The sequence below is a fragment of the Microcaecilia unicolor genome, chromosome 4 (genome assembly GCF_901765095.1).
Source record: "Microcaecilia unicolor chromosome 4, aMicUni1.1, whole genome shotgun sequence".
Taxonomy (NCBI): domain Eukaryota; kingdom Metazoa; phylum Chordata; class Amphibia; order Gymnophiona; family Siphonopidae; genus Microcaecilia; species Microcaecilia unicolor.
Genome location: NC_044034.1, coordinates 64,985,501 through 65,002,833, shown reverse-complemented (window position 1 = coordinate 65,002,833; position 17,333 = coordinate 64,985,501).

Below are 17,333 nucleotides of genomic sequence, written 5' to 3'. Positions count from 1 at the left end.
CAGGGTATTGTGTCAAGGAGAGCTGATGCAGAATACTTTTCTTGCTCACAGTTCGATTTTTTTTTATGTCATCCTACCTGTTAGTGCACGAGCCAATCACCGCTCATGCACTGAAAGGACAGGTGACATTTTGCAATGAGCTGGCGTTTTTATTGTACACTAGTAAAAGAGGCCCGTTTCAGAGCAAATGAAACGGGCGCTAGCAAGGTTTTCGTCACCAACACCCCCCCTCCCTCCCTGGCCAACCCCTTCGTTGTTCTGCCATTGCTCCGCCCCCAACATCATGACGTTTGACGCGAGGGCGGGGCCCAGAGCGATTTCCCACCCACCCCCCGCCTCCCTCCCTGCCAACCCGTTCGTTGTTCTGCCATTGCTCCGCCCTCGAGGGCAGGGCCCGGAGCGGTTTTGGTGGCTTCACCACCACGAACCTTCGAACCTTTTTGAAAGAAGTCAGGGCTTGGCTTCACTGACGTCAGTGTCCTCAGAACGTTGAAGGTGAGTTTTATTATAGTAGATATGATTTTAAATGTATTTGTCTGTCTATGTTTTTTTACAATAGACCCCTGATGCAGGCATATTGTCGAAACACACCCCATGTTGGGTCTGTAATAAAGTTTGCTTCTTGAGGCCCACTGTTCTTCTTTTTGAAGTGCTTCAGTTGACTGTGCTGTTGATTCCCTCTGTCTTGTTTCATTTTGTAATTTTAAGATGGCTATAATTTGCATGCTTATTGGTTACTGCATGGCCACAGAATTGTTTTGGAGTTAATTTCATGGTAGAAGCCATGCGCTGAGCTGGCTCTACCGTGTGTCTTTCTGCATCAGCCCCTCTGTATATATGGAGCCCTGAGTAATTCAGACAGCAGCTATTTGAATGTATCTCTATGGCAGCCCGTGTTTCCAAGAAAGACGCAGAGAAGAACCATGGTGGAGGCCTAACGATAACAGAGAAAATTGCCCCCCCTCACCTACAGTAGGATCCACTTGGGCATCAGTGATAGTTACAGAGGTTCACCAGGCTGTGGAACAGGCCATGGGAACACAGTTGCAACAAATTATTGATAAATTGGATGGCATGGAACATCAGTTTGCTACTTTCACCAAAGATCTTCAGGAGGTTCAACAGAGAGTCAGTGAGGTGAAAACTTTGACCCAAGAATCTTCATTGGAAATCAAGTGTTTTCTAGAAAAGTTTGCTTCCTCGGAAAGCAAGGTTGATAACTTGGAAAATTGGTCTCACAGGAACAATCTGAGACTGGTTGGATTACCGGAATCGGTACATGATACAGAAGTGAGCGTTTTTTTTGCAAGCTTGGTACCCGAGATTCTTGCAACATCAAAGTACAGCTGGCCCTCTGCATATAGAGCAAGCACATTGTCTGGGTCCCAAAAGATCAGTTACGGATCACCTCAGGACAGTCATTCTTAGATTGCTTCATTATCATCATAAGATGGAGATATTTTCTGCTTTGCGAAGCGGAAAAACCTTGGAATACGAAGGACATAAGATCTTGTGTTTTCAAGACTATTCTCCCAAAGTCTCTCTTCAGTGTAAACAATTTTTCCCTCTTTGTAGCTGTTTACACAAGTTGCAAGTTCGTTTTAGTTTGTTGTATCTGCTAAGCTGTGAATCCATCATAACGGTACTTTCCACCATTATGATACTGTTGAAGTGGCACAAGCTTATGTGGATCAGCTGGAACAAGATAGGCCGAGCACATCCAAATGACTCTTGAGACTCTCAGTATTAAGCCTGGGACTTTTCAGGCTGTGGTTCTGAGGCTGGGGGGAGTATAATCAGTGTGGCTTTTGGATTTGTTTTTTTTGTATTAAGTTTCACAGGCTGAATCTCTGCTGTCCGTGCTGTTGTACTTGGCTGGGAGGGAGACTGGAAGCCATTAGATTTTTTTCAATTTTACTCCATAAAATGAGGTCTGCAGTTGGGGGTACGAAGGTCGTGAACCTAATGGTGCCCTTTAGGAGAGGGGAGGGGTTGAGGGAGGAGGGGAGGGAAGAAGGGTTAGGGTAGAAGGGGTTTGGATTGGGAGGACTGGGAGGTTGGAAGTAAGCAGGGAACTAGATTCTTGAATGGGAGTACAGACAGTATGGTTGGGAAAGACAGTATGGTTGGGGTGGTGGGGGTACTGGCTGGGATGCCCTTAACACCCTCTAAGAATGGTTATGAACTTTTTGTATGATCTGTATAATACTATTATGTAATGCTCTTTCAAATAGTGACCTGGAATGTGGGAAGTCTCTTCACCAATTAAGAATCAGAAAATACTTCAAGCATTAAGCCAACAGAAGGTGTCCATCGCCTTCCTCCAAGAAACACATTTAGATGCTAAGGAGTATCAAAAGCTATGTCGTTGGTGGGTTGGTTCTTATTTTTAATCTCCGGCATGGACCAAAAAGGCTGGTGTTATTATATTAGTTCAGAAAGGGATCCAGTTTGTTACTCATAAAATTATCCATGATGATGCTGGGCATTTTTTGTTGGTACATGTAACTATTGAACCAACCACTGCTCCTTTGTAATGTTTATGCACCAAATGCATACAGTAAAGCCTTCTACAAGCAGCTTCTTAATCATCATCTCCAAAGCTTTGATGGGGTCCCTTTGCTGGTAGGCGGGGATTTTAATGAAGGTTAAATAGATTTAATGGGACAGGGAGAGGCTTCTGCCGTGAATACCGGGGCATTCCAATGCTGAGTGAGGTCCTAGACTTGGTGGATGTTTGATGCACCTCGCATCTAGAAGAAAGGGACTATACTCACTTGTCTCAGGCGCACACCACCATGTCCAAGATTGATTATATTTTAATTTCTCATTGCTTGATTACAATAATACAAACAGCGGAGATTGGACCTATTAAAATCTCAGACCATGTTTTGGTATCTGCTTGCTTGGAGTTTCCCAGGGCATCTTCAAGACACTATCAGTGGAAGTTTCCTGTTCGTCTCTATGGGGATGGACAATTTCTAGACTTTATCTCACTGAAATATCAGATATTTAAAGAAACAAATGCTGCTCATGAGGCTAATCCTATCCTATATTGGGATACTGCTAAGGCAGTACTCAGGGGAGAGATTATGGCTTATGTTAGTCATCAAAAGAAGGTCAGAGATACGGAGCTACTCTGTTTGGAAAGGGAGGTTACATGCCTGAAATGTCTCTATGGGATCTATCATAACGTACAAGTTAAAACTCAGGTCTTAGTTGCAACATACCCTAAATGAATTAATACATCATACTACTCAAAAATCATGCACTTATTTTCAGTATCAACTATAGAAGCATGCAAATAAGAGTGGTATATTGCTAGTCCGCTTGGCTCATCCCCATCAGGGTCCATTTAAGATTGCTGCTCTGTATTCCCCCAATGGGGTTTTGGAAAATAAGGATATTCAAATCAACCTAATTCTGAGAGATTACTATGCCCAACTGTACTCGACCCCAGATCCTCCTCCGTTGGAAAGCTCTACGTATCTTTCCAGTTTAGATCTTTCACGGTTGGATACAGACAGCTTGGCTATATTATGATTCAATAATTTTTATTGATGACATAGATCAATTAACAAATCCAATAAACATTATACAAACAGAACAAAAACAATAGTCATCAGTTTTGAAACAATAATAACTGAAGTCATAATAACTGAGCATTAAAAGCCCGACTCATCTTTACAATCAATTGTAGGATAAGGAGGAGTAATGGGAACCCATACAGAGGGAGACTAAAACAAAGAAACACTGTTTAACTAAATAACGCACCTCCCCATCCCCAGAAGGAGGCCTGACCCTGCCCTCCCTCCCCCTCAACCTTCCTTCTTCAGATCACCCGCCCATTAACCTCTAGTCTTCTCCCCCCCCCTTTCCCCCCCTCTAGGAACTAGGTATAACCACCCCTCTAGGTGAGTGCAGTGGGATCACCCCTCATTAAGAAGCAAACTGTGACCTTGAGGGTATAGAATCTGGAGATACAAGCCCCAGATGGCGAGGAACCGCTTCCTTCTCTTTGGCGAGAAACGGGATTCCCTCACTTCCCAGGTCACCAAAAGATGAAGTTGGTTTCTCCAATGCCAATAAGCCGGGAGGTCTGGTGTCATCCAGTATTGCAGAATGCATTTGCGGGCCACTAAACACACCTTACGGAGGAACAGCACTTCATTCTTGTTCCAACTCCTGAATGCACCTGGTTCATCCAAGAGCATCTGTTCTACTCTTCCCAGGATCCAGACCCCCAGTTCTATGTCTAAAAAGCGTTGAATATGACCCCAGGAGACTTTTATAGATGGGCAGCTCCAGAACATATGGAAAAAGAAGCCCTGACTCCCCCCACACTTTAAACAAGTCGGTTCCGTAAGTCCCCCCATATGAAACAGCTGGGAGGAAGAGACATACCCTCTGTGTATAATCCTATAAGCGCATTCCCTTAGGCGAGCATCTGTAACCAGCGAGGGTATGCGGGCGATTGTAGTTGATATCTCCCAATGTGTTAATGAGGCCCCCAGCTCTTGTTCCCATTTACATTTGAGACCCATATAATCTCTGTGGGATTTCCACTTAAAGCTTTATGAAGTAGCGATACTGAGATCTCCCCTTCCCTTAAAGATTGAAAAAAACTCTAAGTTTGTTCCCCATTCACCCACTCAATGAAATACGGGTTAATGTGGAGATGTAGTGAGTAACCTGCCCAAATGCAAACCTATTTCCCAATGAATCTCCTACCTGGTTTAATAATTCCTCAGCTGAGATGGGCATCCCCTCCTCTGTCAGCAAGTGCTCTAGACGGGTAATACCCTGGGTGGCCCATTGTGCAAAAATTTTACTAGTAAGCCCTGGCTGAAAATCACAATTGCCCTGCAAAGTAAGCTGATCCGTGGCACAGGGGGTCCCCTCCTAAATGCTGAATAAGCACTTTCCACATGGCCCTCAACAGGGTAGCTTGGCTATATTAAATGCTCCTTTTGTGGCGGAGGAGGTATCTTGAGCTATACAAAGGAGACCCTTCGGTAAGGCTCCTGGACCTGATGGCTATAGAGGAAAATTCTATAAGATGTTGAGAGAGGAGGTTGTACCCCTGCTGACCTCTATGTTTAATACTATAGTAGGAAAGGGATGGCTGCCTGAATCCGTGTGGCTAGCCCAGATAGTCGTTTTGCCGAAACCAGGTCGAGATCCACAGAAACCAGAATCATATCGACTGATCTCATTGCTTAATTATGAAGCCAAATTATTTGCAAAAGTTTTGGCAAACTGTCTACCACTCAGGCTGTAACATTACTAAGAATGTGAGAAAGATTCTTACTACTCTAGAGCTGGCAGCTGGTCAAGATGTTCCCTCAGTGGTGATCAGTTTTGATGCTGAAAAGGCCTTTGACAAAAGGGTGGTGTGGGACTTTTTGTCTGGGGTGTTGGATGCTTATGGCATATAGGGGGGTTTTCAGGAACCAATTCGGGCTTTGTATTTTCTTCCTCAAGCTTAAGTGTGGGTGAATGGACTGCTTCCCCCCCCCCCCCCCCCCTTTTCAATATATCTTGGTACCAGACAGGGTTGCCCGCTCTCACCACTTTTGTTTGTCCCCTCCTACGTAATATTCAGAGGAATCCAGACATAAAAGGCTTTCAATTAGGTACAGATACCTTCAAAATAGCAGTATTTGCTGATGATTTGTTGGTTCGTGTGATTAATCTGTAAGTATCAATAGAGGCTTTGTTAGAATGCATGAGTGAATTTGGGGATTTTTCAGGCTTTAAGTTAAATCTCAACAAATCAGAGGCATTGCAAAGGGCAGGGGATTGGGGTGGGGTTGGACGGGAATATTATCCGTTGAAATGGGCCTGTGAATCTTTTCACTATCTGGGGGTGTTGATGGCTATGGAGCCTTTGAAACTCTATCGTTTGAACATTGATAGGTTGTTAAAAGACACCAAGCTTCAGTTTGAGAAATGGAGTAATTTATCTTTAATGGACAGGATAAATCTTTTTTAAATTATATTTCCTCGCTGGCTCTATGTCTTGCAAGTTTTACCACTGCGCCTTTTGCGGAAAGATCTCAAGCAGTTAAATAATGTAAGAAATGTATGTAGGGGGGGCGAGAAGAAACTGAAAATGCATCTAGAATATCTTTATGATTCCTGTCTGAAGGAGGTTTAGGTTTACCTTGCCGTAGGTGCTATAATCAGGCTTGTCTTCTGTGGCACCTTAGGGATTGGCTGTTTGGTACTGAGCAGTTTACTCCTACACATTGGGAAAGGGAATTGTTTTACACCTTGGTATTTTAATTTTCTTTTGCGTGTCCAGACAAAAAATTTGTGTCACTCTTGTCGTAGGAGTGTATTGCTGCAGCCACTGAGAGGCATCTGGAAGGCTCTTTTGAATTGATGGAATCAGAACCCAAATGTTAGTGATTTATTGCCATGTAGGGGTAATGCTGATTTTCCACCAGGGCTGGAGTACGTACAGTTTAAGAGATGGTCGTTCATAGGCATTGTTTTGATTGACTATTTTCTCAATGAGGAAGGTGTCTTTTATTCTTTTCAGAATTTACAGCAGAGGCTTTCCCCAACTCACACAGATTATTTTGCTTATCGGCAGCTGCACCACTATTACACTAGCTTGGATCACGGGGCTGTGCCTACAAGGTTGAGTCAGAAAATTCAAGATTTTTTGCAAGGGTATGTTTTTGGCCAGGTTTCTGTTTCAGGTTTTCATAGAGCCTTGATTTCTCTTCTCCCTCCCTGGGAGTATGATCCTCTTAAAGAAGCTTGGAGTAGGAACCTTGGGTATGAATTGAAGGGGGTTAATTTTCAAAAATTGATTAAAGCTATTCCAAAGCAGGTTGAAAATGCTGAACTTCAGGAGAGTGAATACTTTACAGAGCATATATATCACAATATCAGGCTGTTAGAGCAGGTTGGGTGCCTGTGGGTTAATGCCCCAAATGTCAGTGTGGGGGGGGGAGGAGGAACAAAATACCTTTTTTCATGCCTTTTGGAGATGTAGTGGCATTCAAGCATTTTGGAGGTCACTTCATCGATACGTAGGGATTCTTTTTGGTCATCATGTAGTCTTTTCCTGGATAGGAGTCTTGATGAATAAATGGGAGGCATGTGAGATCTCAGACAAAAACTGGCACCTACTACTCTGCAAAGCTCATGCATTGGGGAAGAAGTGCATACTTAAGCACTGGATGCAGGAAGAGCCTCCCTCTTTTTGGTACTGGAGAAATAGATTGCATGTCCTTATGTTGTGAGAGGCACGGGCTGTTAGGAATGCCCCAAAGGGAAGAAGGGCTTTAATGCCCCATGTAAGTCGCATTGAGTGGGAAAGCGCGGGGTACAAATGTAACAAAAATAAAAAAAATAAAATATCTAGAATTGTTATTTGCAAACTATCTCCCACAAAGCAAGAAGTGCAGTATTGAACAGGTTTCAGAGTGTTTCCTAAGTTGGTACTGTTATGTTAGGGGTTGTTTTTGGGTTCTCTGCTTGGGTAGGGGAGGGCAGATTGGGAACGCAACGTTATCCTTTCAAAGATGGCCTGGGGTCATAAGAGTCCAGACGCCGGGTCATCTCAGTGTATGTTTAAGATATGGGTTGGAGTAGGGTTGGGGGTGTGGAGGAGTGATTTGTATACAACCGTTCATTTTGAATGGAAACTAGGGTAATGAGGGGGGAGGGTGCAGGAGTTTTCTCACAAAACAAAAATGGGATCATGTGTGTTATCCAGCTTTTTGCTGTTTGATATTTTTGCCTATTCTGATATCTTTGATTGCTGTCATGTAATCGCTTGATGTTTTCATCTAGATTTGTTGTTAAATCTTAAATCATAGTTAATCTTGATCAACATTGACTTAACTTTTTCTTGCTAACAGCAAATTAGATTTCACTATTGTGGACTGCCACTTTAATATTATAAAACAGAAAGGAATAATGGAATGGCAATAATATTTTAACTTACGAAATCTAAGAGATTTATAACTGTGCCTATTGCACTGAAGTGAAGTGTCCTGAGAGATATAGAAGAGGGAATTTAGTTCATGGAAAACAGGTCTATATTGTCTGGAACATATGAATCAAAGAAAAGATGTCAGAGGTATATAAAATGATATAGGAAATGAACAAGAAACATACTATAAGGTTAGCTGAGTTAGTCTCAAATGTTAAAACACACAAGCTCAAGTACAGAATAAAATAGGTCCTTAGGGCACTGGGATTCTTTAACACTTAAACACTGATTTATATGTGGAAATTCATGATTAAATTGCAAACACCCAAGGGTCATGTTAACAGGCACATTTTGCAACAAGAGAGAATTAAAATTTGTTACAGACATTTGGGTTGGGTCCCTGTGCAACATAAATAAAATTTGCATTCCAGTTTATGACACACGCTGTATAATGCCAAATTTACAATTTATGTGCTATAAACTTAAAAATGCCTGGCCTCAAATGTACAAAAAAAAAAACCCACTTCCAATATAATCACATTTCTACATATGCATTTCATCCAACATTTAACAGGACTGGCAAAAAATATTGAAATATGACTTTTGATTGAGATGCCCATTAATGTCAGATTTGTGTGTATTTATTCCATCTATAGAGTAATAATAAGGATTTCAATGCAATTCAGACCTACAATTATTATTATTAGTATTTTTTAATTTACTTGGGATTTTGCTCACACCTTTACAGTAGTAGCTCAAGGTGAGTTACATTCAGCTTTACAATACACTTGGATCTACTTTAGTCTCTACTGTTATGTATATATTCAATTCATTAAGATCTCAAGTAATTTGGGTGCATTGAGCTCTTAGACCAAAACTATAAGCTTTGGTTTGGTGCACAGCTCCTAGCCAGAGCCTGTCACCACCCATGACTAAGCTAGGTGAGTTCAGAGGGAATATAAATTGGGGGAGGGAGGAGGAATTCTCAGGTAGTTCTGAATTAAATTCCTGACACCAGATCCTGGCTCTGATTCTGACTTTATAAGGATGCCCAAAAGAGCAGATGGAAAATGATGGACCATAGTCCCCCAAACCTTTTTTTTTATTTGTGACATTCGTTTTATGACAACAGCTTTTCAGAGCTCCAACATGTCCGTTCTTCAAAAATTAAGCTCTGCTTTAAAAACAAGCAAGAGCATTTGTATCTGTTCCCCAGGGTGTTCTTGTGAGAAGAATGTGCTGTACACATGATCTGGAATGTGATTAAGACACTGCAGCTAGCCAAGCTTGGGCCTTGCTGGCAGAGTCTTGAGTTCACAGCCCTTAAGTATACCCATGTTTAAGCAATCATACTTTATGCCTCAGTGGTTAGGCATGATAGCTATGCAAAGAATGAAGTTGTGCAAACTGTCCTGCTATTATGGTCTCTCTCATTTCGCAGGTATTCTACAGCTGTAGAACCCTACCCAGCTTTACAATACACTTGGATCTACTTCAGTCTCTACTGAGAATCTATTGGACTCTCAGCAGGATTACTGAAAGTTTCAGGGAAGATGTTTTTTTTCTTCACATTTTTCCGTACCAAAAAACAAAACTGGAACTGCAAGATTCGCTAATTTGGCAGGAGGAGTCTGGTTTATTATGACAATGCAAGGGACTGGAATTCTTCACAGATATATTGTTAAATTTACTTGCAATTAAGGATTTCAAGTTTTATGCCATGTATTTCTTGCTTTGATATTTGTGTACATTTATTATTTTAAAACATGCCTGCAATTTTTCACTGTTTTTTCATTTACATTCACCAAATTTATTCATTCAGCTTTTATCATAATCATAATTTTCTTCATCTCAGCTTCATGACACAATTGTTTTGTTATTTGTACCCCACACTTTCCCACTCATGGCAGGCTCAATGCAGCTTAGGTATTTATTTGTACCTGGGGCAATGGAGGGTTAAGTGACTTGCCCAGAGTCACAAGGAGCTGCCTGTGCCTGCAGTGGGAATCGAACCCAGTTCCCCAGGACTAAAGTCCACCACTAGGCCACTCCTAGTAAGATATCCTATTGTTAAAGGGCTACCTATGATATAAGTGTCAGCTCGACTCTATGTTCTCCTTTCATGCTATTTCTATATGGAATGATCTACCTCAATGTATCAGAATGGGGTGAAATTATTTACAATTTCGAAGGAAATTGAAAACCTTCTTATTTGATAAACTCTGAGAATTTTGTATTTGTGGATAATTTTATTCAGATGTAATCATTATAATTTTATTGTGCATTCATTGATGTATTATAATTGATAGTAAGGCATATTTTCAAAGCACTCACCCCCGTTTACTAAGCTGCCCCGCAGGGCAATGCCGACAAAGTGAATAGGCTGTGTTGGCATTAGCTCAAGGAAGCCACTAGTGCAGCTTAGTAATGAGAGGGGTTAGACTTAGAAAGTTACATAGGTTTCTATGGAACTTTGTCAGTCTAAATGCTTTGAAAATACGTCTCATAGTTTCCCATATGTAATTTCTGCACTTTTTATATTGCAAATCATCTAGAACCTGCAGTTGGGATTTGTGCAGTAAACAAGTTCTGGATTAGATTAGATGATATACCTCAAAATTGTATTTTCCCATGTTTACACATGAGGTATTCTGGCTTTTGGGTTTGAGATAGTTGTACATTATTAACTGTTATCTAAAAAAATACAACATTTATTTTCCTTTAATCTTTTTAAAATAGTTTATTTATACTTTTAAAAGCTTTTATAATGTTTTTCACAGCTGTTACTTACATCTACTCAAATCTTTGTGTCACACTATCACTGTAATACCGGCATTAATGATAATGTGGAATGTGCCATGCTTGTCGCTATCTACTGAGGCTCCAAGAGCCATATGGGGCAATTCTATAAACTCGCACTTAGGGCCCTATTTACTAAGCTGCGTTATAGGCATGTTAGTGTTTTTAACGCACGTTAACAGTGTACGCGCCTACAATAGGCGCCTACACAGTTAACGCGCGTGCTAACTGTAGGCACATTAAAAATGCTAACGCGCCTTTGTAAACAGGGCCCTTAGAGATATGTGCCACTTACGCACGTAAAAGGCACCTTTAATTGGTGGTTTCATGCACATGTGCACTAGGTGCTATATTATAAAGGCACGTAACTCAAAGGTGGACATAAATAGAACATAAGTATTGCCATACTGGGACAGACTGAAGGTCAATGAAGCCCAGCATCCTGTTTCCAACAGTGGCCAATCCAGGTTACAAGTACCTGGCAAGATCCCAAAACAGTACAATACATTTTATACTGTTTATCATAGAAATAAGCAGTGGATTTTCTCCAAGTCCATTTTAATAATGGTTATGGACTTTTCTTTTAGGAAGCTATCCAAACCTTTTTTAAGCCCCGCTAAAGCTAACTGCTTTAACTACATACTCTGGCAATGAATTTCAGAGTTTAAGTACACGTTGAGTGAAGAAACATTTTCTCCGATTTGTTTTAAATTTACTACTTTGTAGCTTAATTGCATGCCCCCTAGTCCTAGTATTTTTGGAAAGAGTAAACAAGTGATTCGTATCTACCCATTCCACTCCACTCATTATTTTATAGACCTCTATCATATCTACCCTCAGCTGCCTTTTCTCCAAGCTGAAGAGCCCTAGCTGCTTTAGCCTTTCCTGATAGGGAAGTCATCCCATCCCCTTCATCATTTTTGTTGCCCTTCTCTGTACCTTTTCTAATTCCACTTTTTTTTTTTTTGAGATGAGGTAACCAGAATTGCACACAATATTCAAGGTGTGGTCACACCATGGAGCAATGCAAAAGAATTATAATGTCCTCATTTTTGTTTTCCATTCCTTTCTTAATAATATCTAATATTCTATTTGCTTTCTTAGCCACCGCCAAACACTGAGCAGAGGGTTTCAACATATCATCAACAATGACACCTAGATCCCTTTCCTGGTCGGTGACTCCTAATGTGGAACCTTGCATCACATAGCTATAGTTTGTGTTCCTCTTTCCCACATGGATCACTTTGCAGTTGCTCACATTAAACGTCATCTGCCATTTGGATACCCAATCTCTCAGTCTCATAAGGTCCTCTTGTAATTTTTCACAATCCTCTTGCAATTTAACAACTTTGAATAACTTTGTGTCGTCAATTTAATTACTTCACTAGTTATTCCCATCTCTAGATAATTTGAACAAGACCCCTGGGGAACCCCACTATTTACCCATCTCCATTGAGAATACTGACCATTTAACCCTACTCTCTGTTTTCTATCATTTAACTGTTTTAAATCTAGTAGAACACTACCTCCTATCCCATGACTCTCCAATTTCCTCTGGAGTCTTTTATGAGGTACTTTGTCAAATGCCTTTTGAAAATCCAGATACACAATATCTACCGGATCATCTTTATCCATTTTTCCATTTATCCTTTTCAGCATCTTCTGTTATTGTTAAAACACAAGGATGCAAATACTTGGAATAAACATGTCAGTCGATATTTGTGGGGTGGGAGGAAACCGATGATGGAAATATTTACAGCTAAGGAGGGGAGATGGTGCTTAGGACTACCAGACCTACGAGCTTATGCCATTGCCAGTCAGCTACATTATGTTTGTGACTGGCTTTGCGGTTCTGCATATTTTTGTGATATTTCTTTGGAAGGCTTCTTAGGGGGGGTTGCTTGGCCCCTTCTTATCTGGTTCATGCAGAGGCCCGTACGCTTCCCTCAAAACTTGGTGGTTCTGTGCTCCTCCATCCTATGCGACAAGCATGGAGCGTGTTTTGAAAGCATTAGCTTTATCCCCGTTGCTCTCAATATCTTCGTATTGTGGGTAATGGTGATTTTGTGCCCGGACTGACTGACAAGGTATATGAAAGGTGTGCAATTAAAGGATTAACTAAAGTTTCTGATATATTGTAAGATGATAAACCCACCTTGTTGTCTAATGAAGTGTTAAAAGAAATTTATGATATTAGCCCTACTCATTGGTATCAGTATGTGCAGTTGTGCCACTATGTAATAGGCTGGGAACTGTTAACAGGAAAGATTTTGAGAAAAATCCCTTTGAGTGTTGGCCCTTGCCTGCAGTAACAAAGGGTCTTGTGGGTCGTTACTCTGAGAGCTTGAAGAATGTTCTGGGGACTCATACGTACAAGGAGATAGTGAGCAGATGGTCCTGAGATTTTGGAGATTATTTCCTGGATCAGCTCTTATTCAGTTGAAAGGCAGGCCCCCATTGGATAGAAAGTGCTAAGTATCGGGAACTGCATTATAAGTTTTTATTGTGCATCTATATCCATCCCCATAGAGCAAAGAATATAGGTGTTCCAACCACGGGGCTTGTTTAAAATGTTCTGCTCCAAATGCCTCATATAAACATTGTGTGTGGGAGTGTCCTCAAATACAGACTTTTTGGACGGCTCTCTGGGCCCATTTGAGTACTATGTGTGTCCGTCATTGGCTGGCACGCCCCTATAGATCTCTCCTGGATTTGATGGATGGCATAGTGGAGTACGTGGCATTTTCAGTAATCCTTTTGCGTAAAGCCTGATGGTGAAACATTGTATATTGTTACAATGGATTGATGTTGCCCCACTCACTGTGTCTCAATGGCACAATCAGATGTTTGTATGATGTTTGTATGTTCTTATGATACATCCACTTAGGCAGGAGGATCATCTTTACTAGCTGAATCCTGCCCCTGAGGGATATAGGCAAATGTATCCACTTTTGACACAAATCCTTTGTCATATGCAATAATGGAGTCACATTAAGCATGTAAAGCTGGGATAGGTCTCTTGGGATCTGAAGCTCCAGATCATGCAATTTGGGGCCTGCCTATCATCATGGGAAGGTCCACAACCACCTACTCTCCAGTCCCTCCCGCAAACTCAATAGTTCAAACTTATCAGCATTGATCCAGAGACCGAAAAGCTACCCAAATTGCTCCAACAATATAAAAGTCAATGGTAAGGTTCTCTGGGGCTCCATTAGCACCAACATATCATCAGCAAAGAGAGGTAGTTTATTTTGTGAGATGCTACCGGTATACCCCCTACACCCCTCCTCTTCCAACAATTTCAGGGCCAATGGTTCCATACAAAGAATTAACAATAAGAGAGACAGGAGGCATTTCTATTTAGTGCCACGTTCCACTGAAAAAGGGGGGATAAAAGTCCGTTAACAAGGACCTGGGCCAGTGGCTGCTGATACAGTAATTGAATTGTACCATAAATATCTCTCCTAAAGCCAAAACAGTTTAATATCTTTTTTTTTTTACCCTGCACTTTCCCACTCATGGCAGGCTCAACACGGCAGGCAATAGAGGGTTAAGTGACTTGCCCAGAGTCACAAGGAGCTGCCTGTGCTGGGAATTGAACTCAGTTCCTCAGTTCCCCAGGACCAAAGTCCACCACCCTAACCACTAGGCCACTCCTCCACTCCACCAATCTTCCACAAATAGGACCACAAGACAATGTCAAATGCCCTCTCTATATCAAAGCTCACTAACATTGCCTCAAGGTCCTGAATCCTGGACAAATCTATGGCCAGCAGCACTTGCCGCACATTTGCAACCACATTCCGTCCCTTGACAAGACCAACTTGGTGTTGGCCCACTATTTTAGGCACCATAGTGGACAAATGGTTCGCCAACACTTTGGCATATAGTTTAACATCAGTGTTCAATAAAGAAATTAATCAGTAAGAGCTAGTATATATGGGATCCTTAGTTGGTTTCAATATTGGGAGCACAGTCACCATTTGCATTGTTGGCAGAAAGACTCCTCTTGCGAAGGCATCTTCATACACAGGTAATAAGGTGGACACAATTCAATGCCCCAATATTCTATAAAACTCCAGGGGTAGACCATCAGGTCCAGGGATTTTACGCCTTGTCGATGTCTTGATTGCATATTGAATTTCTCCCAGTGCCAACGGAGCATTCAACAATTCCAGATCCACCTCAAGTAAGGTGGGAATGTGTACATTCTCAAAAAAGGGGTCAAAAGTCTGGGTCCCAGTCTCAGAAGCCATGTACAGCATTCTATACAAATTATGAAGTATATCACAAATAGCTTTATTACCTTTAAGTAAGGTTCCTCAGGCATCTTTAAGATTGGGATGAATCGAGATCCATTAATTATATGCAGCAATCAAGCCAAACAGGTCCCCATCTTATTACCATACTGAAAAAATCTATGACGATCCCTCTGTAAGGGAGTGTGTTAATGTAACAATTACTTTAAAGTGTGTTGCAGAGTAAAAAATACTGATCCTTATTCTCCTTAGTTAAATTATTTTGCTAAATCCCTCTGTACCAGCTGCAGTTGAGCTTACAACAATAAAATCTGATGATTCAAACGCTTAATACAAGACTATCTCTACTTCAGGAAGCAGGTGAAAGCTTGGCTCTTCAACCATGCCTTTAATGGAAGAATTAACTAACTTGTTAGTCTCACTTACACACACAAGGAATTACATGGCCTGCACATACTGCAGCAGGACATGTTTATCCACTCCTACCCTAGCTGATATAATATTTAACCATCTCTGAACTCATGTGCACTTTTCTTTAAATTAGTCACCTTATTTTCTAACTCGTCTTACTCTCTTACTTATCTATGTTAACCATCTCTCTGACCTCATGTGCAGCTTTATTTAGCGCCTTACTCTCTCTCTTCTTACTCTCTTACCTATCTATATGTTCCATCTTTGCTTATACCCTTTACTGTCAATTAAAATGTTCTATTATGCATTGTGTTGACATTGTAAGTAGTATACTATGCCATACTTTGTATTGTTATTTGAATATTTTTACTGCTGTAATTGCCTATTGCTCATGTTTGATTTATTCTTACTGTACACCACCTTGAGTGAATTCCTTCAAAAAGGCGGTAAATAAATCCTAATAATAATAAATATTAACCTTTTGGCCAAACCCGCTTTTTGCTGCCTCACATACACATTTGTCTCGGTTGAATATACCTGAAAAAATTCTTGTTGCCCTACCTTACATTTTCTAGCCATTTGTTCTTCCGCTTGCAGTTTTGCCAGACGTATAATCTCTCTTGGCTTCTTTCAGTTTCATCTGCTATTCCTCTCTGTGTTCCTCTTCTTGAGTTTTTATGTATTTCGTGAACGTCAACTCTTTAGCCTTTATTTTCTCAGCCACTTGCTTGAAGAACCATATTGGTTTCCTTTTTCTCTTGTTTTTATTTAATCTCCTTACATAAAGGTTAGTAGCCATATTTATAGCTCCTTTCAGCCTGGACCACTGCCTTTCCACTTCTCACATGTCCTCCAAGCCCATCAGCTCTTTCTTCAGGTAATCCCCTGTTTTACTAAAGTCAGCATGTTTGAAATCCAGGACTTTTGAGTGGATGCCCTCCACTTTAGCTGTTATATCAAACCAAACTGTTTGATGATCACTGCTGCTCTGGTGGGCACCCACATGGACAGTGGACATACTTTCCCCAATTGTGAGCGCCAGATCCAGTGTCGCTCCTTCCTTCATGGGTTCTGTCACCATTTGTCTGAGCAGAGCACTTTCAAAGGCATCCACGATCTCTCTACTTCTTTCTGATTCTGCAGATAGAATTTTCCAATCCACATCCAGCAGGTTGAAATTTCACAGCAACAGCACCTCTCTTGTCTTTCCCAACTTTTGGATATCTGTAACCAGATCTTTATCTAGATCCTCCAATTGTGTTGGAGGTCTGTAGACATTACCCATGTGGACAGAAGTTCCATCATCTCTTTTCAACGTGATCCATATCACTTCTTCCTTTCCCCAGGCCCCTGACATTTCAGTCACTACGATATCATTGCTCACATACAGAGCTACTCCTCCACCTTTACGACCACCTCTATCCTTCCTAAATTGATTGTAGCCTGGTATTTTTGCATCCCATTCATGGAAATCATTGAACCACGTCTATGTGATAGCAACAATGTCTAAGTCTGCCTCTAACATCAGGGCTTGCAGATCATTAACTTTGTTGCTTAGACTGTGAGCATTTGTGGTCATCACTTTCCAGCCACATTTCAGTGGCAGTCTCATTTTCTGTTTATGTTTTGTTTGGTCTCACTTCCTGCTATGTTGGTAAGAAGTGATTTGCTAAGATTGTTGTTTTAATTTGTTTTCTTTACTATTGTCACATCTTGTATATAGTTGGGGGTGACCACTGGTAGTGCCCTGCCTCCATATACCACCTCCACCTTCTAGTTTAAACGCCTAGAAGCATATTGTCTGAATTTCTCACCAAGGATTTTTTTTCCTGCCACAGTGAAGTGCAGCCCATCATTACAATATAGTCTTTTGTTTTTCCATTTATTGCCACATCCTCCTATGTATCTTC